Source organism: Ceratina calcarata, unplaced genomic scaffold (genome assembly GCF_001652005.2).
Source record: "Ceratina calcarata isolate Rehan_Ccalc_2016 unplaced genomic scaffold, ASM165200v1 scaffold49.2, whole genome shotgun sequence".
Classification (NCBI taxonomy): Eukaryota; Metazoa; Arthropoda; class Insecta; order Hymenoptera; family Apidae; genus Ceratina; species Ceratina calcarata.
In genome coordinates, this window is record NW_017173325.1 from 100,637 (window position 1) to 111,432 (window position 10,796).

The 10,796-nt window shown below is 40.4% G+C and overlaps 1 protein-coding gene across 9 annotated transcripts in view; it reads right to left on the minus strand.

Moving 5' to 3' along the window:
- The window catches only part of LOC108627989 (tubulin polyglutamylase TTLL4), a 131,425-nt gene that overhangs the window by 69,677 nt on the left and 50,952 nt on the right, over positions 1–10,796 (minus strand). The window contains exon 1 of one of the 9 annotated variants that reach the window (XM_026816126.1): positions 3,094–3,113. The exons of the other annotated variants lie outside the window; for them this stretch is intronic. The gene's annotated coding sequence lies outside the window, so the exon portion shown is untranslated. Of the gene's footprint in view, positions 1–3,093; positions 3,114–10,796 lie in introns of those variants that run through there. 9 annotated transcript variants of the gene reach the window in all.

Here is a 10,796-nt window from a genome sequence, read left to right on the forward strand (position 1 = left end):
TTCTTGAATGAACTTACGACGTGGCTGACACTCGTGTCGTTTTTGTCATGCGAAATGAATACATTTGGAACGTCCCTTCAGTCAGTCAGGCGAATGGGGGTTCTAAAGGGCCTCCTATTGTCGGGGAACCCAGCATTATGGAGTGATTTTCGAGTTATTTCGACTTATTCACTACAAAAGGTGGTCTACGCTGCGGATCTCTATTGTAACATCCGAACAGTGGCGTAACATTGCAAAAAATGAAATTTGAAGTCAGCGAAAATAATAAATATACAAACTAAACAGAAAAATATTATTCAATGTAAATCAATAACGATGAATAATTGCAAATTACGATATGGCAAATTTATTTTGCTAATTGAAGATTAAAATTGTCTCAGAAATTAAACTTAAAATTAGATCTTCATAATAGTTACTGTTACCATAAAAGATTAAGCGGTAAAATTAAAATTTATAAGTAATACATAATAAAGTTAAAATTATTTAAACTGAAGGAAGAAATAAGGCAGAAAAATCTGCTACGCCAATGAGGAGAGGAATCGGGGGGTAGGCCAAACTGACTCGGGGCTCAACAAGTCGTTTCTGACTAGAATATCATCGGGAAGACAAATTTCGTAAAAATGTACCTTTTCGACTCTTAAAAGGGACAATTATTGTATTATTTGACGCCGTTTAAGCCTGGCGAAACGAACTTAGGAATTTTCAATGGGCTACGGATCTCGGGAGCGGGAAGATTGTATTATTTCAAAGGATCAACTCACCGGACAAAAATTCGCGACGAGGATGTTATTCTTGTCCGGGGTCACGGGGATATTTTCGAAATAAAGGACCGCCGGGCCGCGGCCAGGTGGCCGCATGGCTTATTGGCTCTGATAATAGACATATTAAGTCACTCCGGACGTCAAACTTTTCCCTTTTATACACACTCAGCCCGACTGAATAGCAAAGTTTGCCAGGAGGCTGAACCTTGCTGGAAATTTTACTTCTCACCGAGATAAATAATCCCTTCCAATCGGGTGGATTTATCAGGAAGCGTTGATGCATTAAGAAACGTGAATAGACTGGCATTCGTGGTCATTTCAATAAGGCAGATTTTCGGGTTCTGATTGAGCTATTGTGAGCAAACTGTTTTCTATGATCTTATTCTTATTATATTTGATAATACTTTGGGACAAAATACTTTGGGACTATATGATTTTAAATCACGTAGAAAATTTTAAGATCACAAGACACTTTATATAAAGTATTTTCATAAAAGTCACTCTTTCTAATTCAAAAGAAAGTCAGCCATAAGTTTTATCATCAAATGTTTCTTCGAAATAAAATATTCCCCTATGCACAATGTATACGAGGTAATTTGAAAGGAACCACGACAGGGGCAGAGCTCGTTTCCATCGAATTTTCCAACCACTCGACGATATACGTAGGCACTTAATGTCGGAAGATGCTGCCCGTGGAAGGAAACGTTGCCCCGATGATCAAAGAGATCCCTCGCCACTTAGGTATCGATTTTTCTTACGTTCCACGACAATCGTGCTGAGCACAGGCGAGCCCTTTTCCTTACACTCACCCTCCCACGTATTCCGGACGATTCGTACGGAAAAAGGAAAGAAAGAGAGAAGCAGGAGAAGAAGGGAAAAAAAATCGAGATCCCTAACGCTGGCAACGGTCCTCGGGGCCGCTTTTTGAGGCGAGCCATGGAGTCCGATTCTTTTGTGAACACGTGCACGAGAAATCGTAAATCTAACTAAAGAAAAACCCCCATAGAAAATGAAGAAGAGCGAGAACGAGACCAGTCGGAATACTTAGGGCGCACCCATATACACAGAGGGCTCGTGGAAACCTATACTAAGTGGATAATGGGCCATAGGCGTAGCACGGCTACCGTAAGACTCTTTACTAAATCCTACGTGTACGTTTCTACATCTCTAGAGATCTCCGGCGCAAGGAGTTACGACTATGACGATCTCTCGGATCGAGGACCACTAAACTCACGAGTCTAAGGGCCTATTGTCAGCCGGTGGCTATTGTATAAAGCGGCTGAATGATAGAAATATTTGTAACTTCGCGCACCAAGGTCTCCGAGCGCCTCGAGTGCACTTTCGAGCAGCCTCCATAGGAATACATCGGTTATCTTCCAGTCTCGGAGAGTGCCGTTTCGAGTACTACTCCACGACCAGATACTGTCGCCTCTTTAAAAGGCGGTGGTTCTGTTACTTCAGATAATACGTAAAAGCTCCTTCTCTTATAGATTTGATGAATAGTTAACTCATTTACAAGCTGCTCACCGAATTGCTACTTCGCTGAATTAATTCATACATTATAAGCAATCTGATGATTCATTGATGCTCGTGATTAACGAGAAAAAAATGAAATGACTGTATTTCATGAAATGTGAAAAATTGTTAAAAACGACTCTATTCATTATTGTTAGAACAAGCGTTTTTTCTCTCATATAAAAACGACAAATGCAAGTGCAGGTCGTTGAAAAATGAAATCAGTCTTCCGCGTATTCGCGCATAGCGTGCTACCGTGTAATCAAGCGCGAATTTACGGAAAATCCGTAGACCCCAGCGTAGACGTCTCTGGTAATAAATTCTAAGAGTGATTGGAACTCGGCGGTGCTGTTGTAGAATTACAATATAAGCCAGTAACCAATCATGCCGCGATCATTCATGTACCCGTGTGTTAATTATACTGCGGCAGGTGGTCGTTAGGAATAATCGACAAAAATTGCAATAAACGTTGATGCATCAATCACCGTTTTACAAGATGTAATTCGCTTTTAATTCCGGCAAAAACGTTGTCTTCATTACTGACTCCACGACGACCCGGACGAACCACCAAGTTGAAGTTACAAAGCGGTGTTTATCATTTTTTCAGTTTTTACAAGCAATGAAGAAAATCTTAAGTAAATTGTGATGTATACCTCGGTTATAAATTATCGTTAAATCTACTTGATCCGTGGATTATAATTCATACGGAGAGGTACTGAAACTGTGATAAATTCAATTTTCTTTATTGTTTGTACTTTTCATTTCTCGTAAGAGCAAAGATCTAAAAGAGGAAGCTGGGAGATCGATCATCACCCACCTAACACTGTCATTAATTACAGTAACTCCGAAAGGACCGGATCCTCCTACGTTGCCCGAACACGACGACTGTTAAACGCGTATCACGCGACAACCACGAGAAACTGACTGGTAACACGATCTTTCAGACTCTTCGTGCCTCCAAATGTTTTCAACGACTGTTCTAAATATATAGACAGGCCTATATGAGACACTTCGTGTATTAGTCTACCACCTTGCGACAGACGTTCGGTGAAAACTCGCTAGGAAAACATGTCGGCTAATAATATACGTCAGTATCCCGTACATACCACCGAGGGTGAATTTTAAGTTTGTTTATTTAGATCTGTTGCAATCCTTTTTTATTGTTCATTGATATATCAACGAAGAAGCAGATATAATTTGAGATAAAGTAAGAATTCTATTTTTAGTGGTGCTTATTAGTGAATCTAATTAAAAATCGTTGATCGATTCGACAAGAATAATGGGTAAGACGAGTAGAAAAGATTCAAAGAAACGACTGAAGCACGTGAATTTTAAGAAGAGCATATTGAAGAACAGATTGCGGGTGATCGTTAGGGGGTCGAAGACGTCGCAAGTGTCTGGTCATAGTATATTTGTCAGGGGTTGAGAAGAGAAAGAAGGGAGAAACCCAAGCAGTTTCAACTTTCGACACACACGTGTGTGTCTCGCATTACGGACGTGGAACACTTTTTTCCTCGGGCACGATGAAATTTTGCGCACATGCTTGAACACTGGCGTGTCGAGAGTGCGCCTTACCCTCGGGCCAATTATCGTTGGCCTCGAGTGACCACTTCCGGTCCTCTTTCACTGTTAACTTCTCTTACCTAACCACGGTGCGCCCCGCAACTATACTCACGCTCCTCTCGTCGAAACACGATCGCCTGACTCCAGATCATTTTCTTTCGCACTTTTTGCCACGCAGATTTCGTGCTTCCTGTTTATCACGTTACAAAATAAGCGTTAGTCATTTTCAAAATGATTCTGTCCTCTCAATTTTTATCCTCTTCATAAACTTTTAATTCCTCCGTTTCATACAACGCATTTATTTCGTACCACAGTTTCAATTTCCAAGTAAGACGAGTATAAATCCGTTCCGTTAAAAGTAACGAATTTCATTTTTCTCCTGATTTTCACTATTTTGATAACACCACCAGCGAGTTTCTGAATGAGTATGAGTAAGCAGCAAAAATGTGAGAAAGGAAACTTGGACATGACGCAGATCCAATCAAGTGAAGTACACCGAAACGTGATACACCCATTTTTTACGGATGAATATTTCCAGCTTCCTCGTTATTGGCCGTGCGAAATTATCGTATTGTAAAAACTGGGATCATCATTCGGAACTAATTGTGTTCCATTCAGGTCACACTTTTTATTATAGTATTAAACTTTGATTCGTATCACGTACAATGCGCGAACCATCGTTTCATTATAATTACGTGCATTCCGAAGTCCTTAATATTCGTTTTATGAAAGAGTCCGGATCGATTTCAACAAAAAAACGGTCCAACAACCATACTTATGTTCATACTTAATTAACTTGTTATTCGAAAGTCTTACTGGTCGTGGTTAACCAGAATTGCCAATAATTAGTGAACATAAATTATATTAAGTATGCATAATTTATATTTGTGAAATTCAACCCACTGTTATTATGCTATTCTTACGAAAATTGTAAAAAATGGTAACAAGTTAATTAGATCAGTGTCCGGAAGAGAGATACTGGAAAACAAGCCCAGAGTGGGAAAAAAACCATCATGACTCGTGTTCAGATTCCACTGTGCACTTTTGCCCTAAATTTAAAAGAAAAAGTGTCATAAAACCAGAACACGCCCGTAATCTATTAATAGATAACTTCTTCCAAACGCGTGAGATAAAAAATCTTTCTGAAGAAAACCGAGGATCGAGAAAAAAGCGGCTGACCACGTGCAGCCACACACGTGACACCGTGAGAAAAGCCACGAGATTATGAAAAAATGTTTGAAAAAAAAGAGGCCGGGCTTGACGGCATGGATTCAACCGTAGCCTCGACCCAAATCTCAAGATTAAATCGTAATCCCATTTTTTTGTTGGGATCAACCCCTTTTCTATGATACCATAAATTTAAGCACAGCACTAAGTATTTCTTCTCCGTTTTTAAAAATCGTTGATCGATTCGACAAGAATAATGGGTAAGACGAGTAGAAAAGATTCAAAGAAACGACTGAAGCACGTGAATTTTAAGAAGAGCATATTGAAGAACAGATTGCGGGTGATCGTTAGGGGGTCGAAGACGTCGCAAGTGTCTGGTCATAGTATATTTGTCAGGGGTTGAGAAGAGAAAGAAGGGAGAAACCCAAGCAGTTTCAACTTTCGACACACACGTGTGTGTCTCGCATTACGGACGTGGAACACTTTTTTCCTCGGGCACGATGAAATTTTGCGCACATGCTTGAACACTGGCGTGTCGAGAGTGCGCCTTACCCTCGGGCCAATTATCGTTGGCCTCGAGTGACCACTTCCGGTCCTCTTTCACTGTTAACTTCTCTTACCTAACCACGGTGCGCCCCGCAACTATACTCACGCTCCTCTCGTCGAAACACGATCGCCTGACTCCAGATCATTTTCTTTCGCACTTTTTGCCACGCAGATTTCGTGCTTCCTGTTTATCACGTTACAAAATAAGCGTTAGTCATTTTCAAAATGATTCTGTCCTCTCAATTTTTATCCTCTTCATAAACTTTTAATTCCTCCGTTTCATACAACGCATTTATTTCGTACCACAGTTTCAATTTCCAAGTAAGACGAGTATAAATCCGTTCCGTTAAAAGTAACGAATTTCATTTTTCTCCTGATTTTCACTATTTTGATAACACCACCAGCGAGTTTCTGAATGAGTATGAGTAAGCAGCAAAAATGTGAGAAAGGAAACTTGGACATGACGCAGATCCAATCAAGTGAAGTACACCGAAACGTGATACACCCATTTTTTACGGATGAATATTTCCAGCTTCCTCGTTATTGGCCGTGCGAAATTATCGTATTGTAAAAACTGGGATCATCATTCGGAACTAATTGTGTTCCATTCAGGTCACACTTTTTATTATAGTATTAAACTTTGATTCGTATCACGTACAATGCGCGAACCATCGTTTCATTATAATTACGTGCATTCCGAAGTCCTTAATATTCGTTTTATGAAAGAGTCCGGATCGATTTCAACAAAAAAACGGTCCAACAACCATACTTATGTTCATACTTAATTAACTTGTTATTCGAAAGTCTTACTGGTCGTGGTTAACCAGAATTGCCAATAATTAGTGAACATAAATTATATTAAGTATGCATAATTTATATTTGTGAAATTCAACCCACTGTTATTATGCTATTCTTACGAAAATTGTAAAAAATGGTAACAAGTTAATTAGATCAGTGTCCGGAAGAGAGATACTGGAAAACAAGCCCAGAGTGGGAAAAAAACCATCATGACTCGTGTTCAGATTCCACTGTGCACTTTTGCCCTAAATTTAAAAGAAAAAGTGTCATAAAACCAGAACACGCCCGTAATCTATTAATAGATAACTTCTTCCAAACGCGTGAGATAAAAAATCTTTCTGAAGAAAACCGAGGATCGAGAAAAAAGCGGCTGACCACGTGCAGCCACACACGTGACACCGTGAGAAAAGCCACGAGATTATGAAAAAATGTTTGAAAAAAAAGAGGCCGGGCTTGACGGCATGGATTCAACCGTAGCCTCGACCCAAATCTCAAGATTAAATCGTAATCCCATTTTTTTGTTGGGATCAACCCCTTTTCTATGATACCATAAATTTAAGCACAGCACTAAGTATCTCTTCTCCGTTTATATAATTTTAAATTATTTTATAAAAAGCTTGTTATGTAAAATATGTCAGCAAAATAACCAAATATGTTGTATAAAATTAATTTGATTATAAAACGAAAAATTATTTTAAGAAAATGAGTAATTTCAATGAATTTAAAAGGATTTAATTAGCTCTTTAACCCTCCTTGGTATGAAGTTAAGTGACTCTTCTGGGGTTACTATAAAGGCACCCTCGCAAAATGACGAGCTGGGATTCGACGTAATAAATCGCGAGTAGAATTTCACAGACTTGCGATGTGAGGTTTCCTCTGATTAATAACCCCCGTAACCTGATATTTACCTGCCTATCGCAATTTGAGAACGGAAAGGTTTCTTTCAATTTTAATTTTTAACGAAGAAACTAGATATTCCAGATGAATTTATCAAGCGAGGCGATTGCGTTCGAATTTCAGACTCGCACACAACGATTCGAAGGAAGGCTTCATGGTAATAATTTGAAGTCCTCTCCCATTCAGATTTGATTACAAATTGCACGAATTCGTATAATCAAAGAAATAAAAGAAATAAAAAAAACCTTTGCTGTTTGACGTAAAGAATAATTATCAGAACTCTAATCATTTCGAAGTACATTAGCGGAGGACATTAATTTCCAACTATCTAAAAAAACGGCGAGCCCAACCACGTAATTTTGATCATCATTCAGAGCTAACACGACTTCCTGCGATTTCCTTATTCCCGGTATTTCACTTAAATCCTCGGAACCTTCTAGCCTCGCAACAAATCCATTACGGTTCAGCGAGGCCGTTAAAACCATACGATAAAAAAGGAATCAAAGCAGCTAGTAGGACGGCAGAAGGGTCCACCTGTTGCGGCGACCCCGAGCCCTCTTCATTCTAATCTGCCCTAAAAACACCGTAGATTCACGCATTAGCCCTGCTACCGCTGTTACACCTATCCACCGGCACCGGTGGATCCCTTTTTCATCCTCTCGTAATATTATACGCGGTCACACCTGCGACTCTGTCGCGCGGAACGGAAGAGGTCCCCGGGGAAAAAGATAGCATCCAAACTCCTAAGGAGACCAACAGCGACCATTTCGACTCACCAACTCGGATTACTATAATTTTTTCCACTAATCTTCCTCTTGCTACCGCTCTTTTTTTATACTTCCGCTAACGGCCATTTCGAAGACGCCGCACCGGACAGGAAACGCGTTGCACAATACAGACGCGGATTCTCTGTCTCTCCCCTTTTTTTCGGGCAGGACGACATTCGCGCAGTGCTCTACCTACGGGATCTCGCACAAATCTGTAATTCCAGCATCCGGTCTCATGTTTCCCCTCCCGAGTTTCCATTGTCCAGGCCAGAAACTCAGACGACAAATGAGTCACTAAGATCACCCGCGTAGTCGATCTTCAAATAAGAAATGACCCAGTGACCATTATCCGTATGTCTTATTAAAAAATAAAAAAACCTACGATTTTTCAGTACGGAATATTCAATGGAGAAGATTAACAAGCCTTAAATCGTATCTCCTCTTATCGACTCTTGGATCGATTTCCAAATATGAAAAAAGAGCTCCCGATCCGACACAATGAACGTCGAGTCTCCCGAATTAAATGGCTGTGGAGCATAAACGTACGAGAGGAAAGCTCGTTTAACTCGACGTTTGTGTAGCTCTTTATATCCATCATCGATTAAAGGGATTCCCAGCTGTACGCACGTTCACGAGCGAAATAGTTGTCAGTGCTTTGGGCACAATGACTGACTCACTCCTCGGCGAAGGAGACGAACGAGCTCCGAGAAAAAAATAGGGTATACCCGAAGACGTGGCGAGGAACGAGACGCCCCTGTGTTTGCTTGTGTTTGCTCGGCCTCGCGGAAAATCCATTCAGCCGATGGGCCAACAGCGCGTAGCGCTACCCATTGTGGCAGGCCACGGCGGTTGTTATGGTTACCCGTAGAATCTTTGATCCCGTCTTGTCTCCTGTTTGCCCCCGATTCGTGGGTGTAAACGGGGCACGAAGGGGAGTAGACGGTCGACCCTCGACGTCGTTCCTGACGTCTCTTTGTCGTCTCCAAGAATTTATGTACATGTCCGCCTCGGGGCCGGATTCCCCTCGAAATCACCATTCATCCGCTTGCCGCGTTAAACATCGATTAGCAGGATTGGGATAAATATCCCGAAAGCCAACCCGGTTAGGGGACTTAACAGCTGGATGTAATTAACGAGATCTAATGACCGGTTATTGATGAATCATGCTTTTTGATTACTGTTTACGAGCTTTTCGTTTAAACCTCAAGACAGTTTATGATTTTCTTTTCACATCTTAAGACCAATCATACAGAACGAGTTTCGATTCCCCATTACATCGAATCCAATAAAAGCATAAATAATCATTCTAGGGACCAAAACAGGAGAGAGTGAAACATAAAAAAGCGAAATCAGAAATGAAATACAGTTCTCTGATAATTCAACAAATTATCTTTAATATAAAAAACAAGACTGAATCTTTGGTTTGATTTCTTAAACCTCTCACTGGTTACTTTTTGGTATTTAGTATGGGGCAGTAAATCTCATTATCCGATAATTAAACGAACTTCCCCTGATATGACTGCCAGTAATCCGAGCTGCAGCTGTTCAAAAACGGTTACGCTTCCCTTAGAACCAATTAGTCGTTTGTCGCCATATTCGACTAACGATATTCCTTCAACTGCGATCGTTACTCCAACGCCTCGTTAAAATCTACACATTTCAGGATTCCAAATAACGAGTTTACGACTGACAGTTCGAAGACGACGTCTTCCGTTGCATCATAGAACTGTTCAACGTCATTTGACATAACAGACGTAACGTCTAGAAGATTTATTTCTTAACGATCCTACACTATTTATCATTTTTCTTTTACGAGTTTCCTAATATACTAATGAGGAAAATTTTATGGTTCGGATCTCATTTTACTTATCTGTCAATAAGATAATTTCGAGACGGAGCCAAATGACTGAAACGAGTAAACGTAACAATAAAGAACGTACACAATACCGATTCTAAAACGACGTGTTGGAAACTATAAATTTTCTGAAATAGTGACTGTCAGGCAGTCATAATCAGAACGGACTGACACCCAAGCTATTTCAGCCGTGCGAAGGCATTGACACCTACACCCGTGAATTCAAGAAATCCTCAAATACAACCGATCGCCCCCGCAGGGCGACCTACAAACTAGCTGACAGTATGTAGGAAGGATCCAAGAGGAGAATGCCAACAATGAGATCGAAACCCGAGGGAGTCTTGCGTACGAGTCATCTGCCCTCGCGCTTTAAGAACACGCGGTAAAGAAAGGACGGATGCGAGGATTGGTCACTTTCAATCTCGCAAGAAACGGTTGAATAGTCCAGATCGTGCGTAAAGCGAGTTACCCGGGATCACTTCTGCCTGCGAGCTCCATTCTTCTGGTTTGCAGAATGCCACGGGGTGGTCAGTTTCACAGAGACATCGACCGGGATGTAAATATTTGTTACAATATCATTTGTTTGCATTAGGAAAAGGAATGGACAAAAGAAAGAAGTGGAATTATAGTTATATGTCTCGATTACATACTTGCAACGTCTTGATATCCCTTGAAAAATCTCGAAAGAATTGAAAATTGAAAAACCTTTTTGTTAAAATTTCGAAAAATGCTTCTAATAAAAGTTGTTTTTCTTCTAATTTCGATATTTAATGAGTTAACTATGATTACTCGGCATTTTCGTGATATTGACAAAATCCGACCATTCCACCGTCGAATCAGCCAACTTTCGACAAAAAATTTCGTTTTTCCTCAATAACTCCCAAACCGTTGAACCTACGGAAAAATTGCAGAGAACCTTTTTTGTAG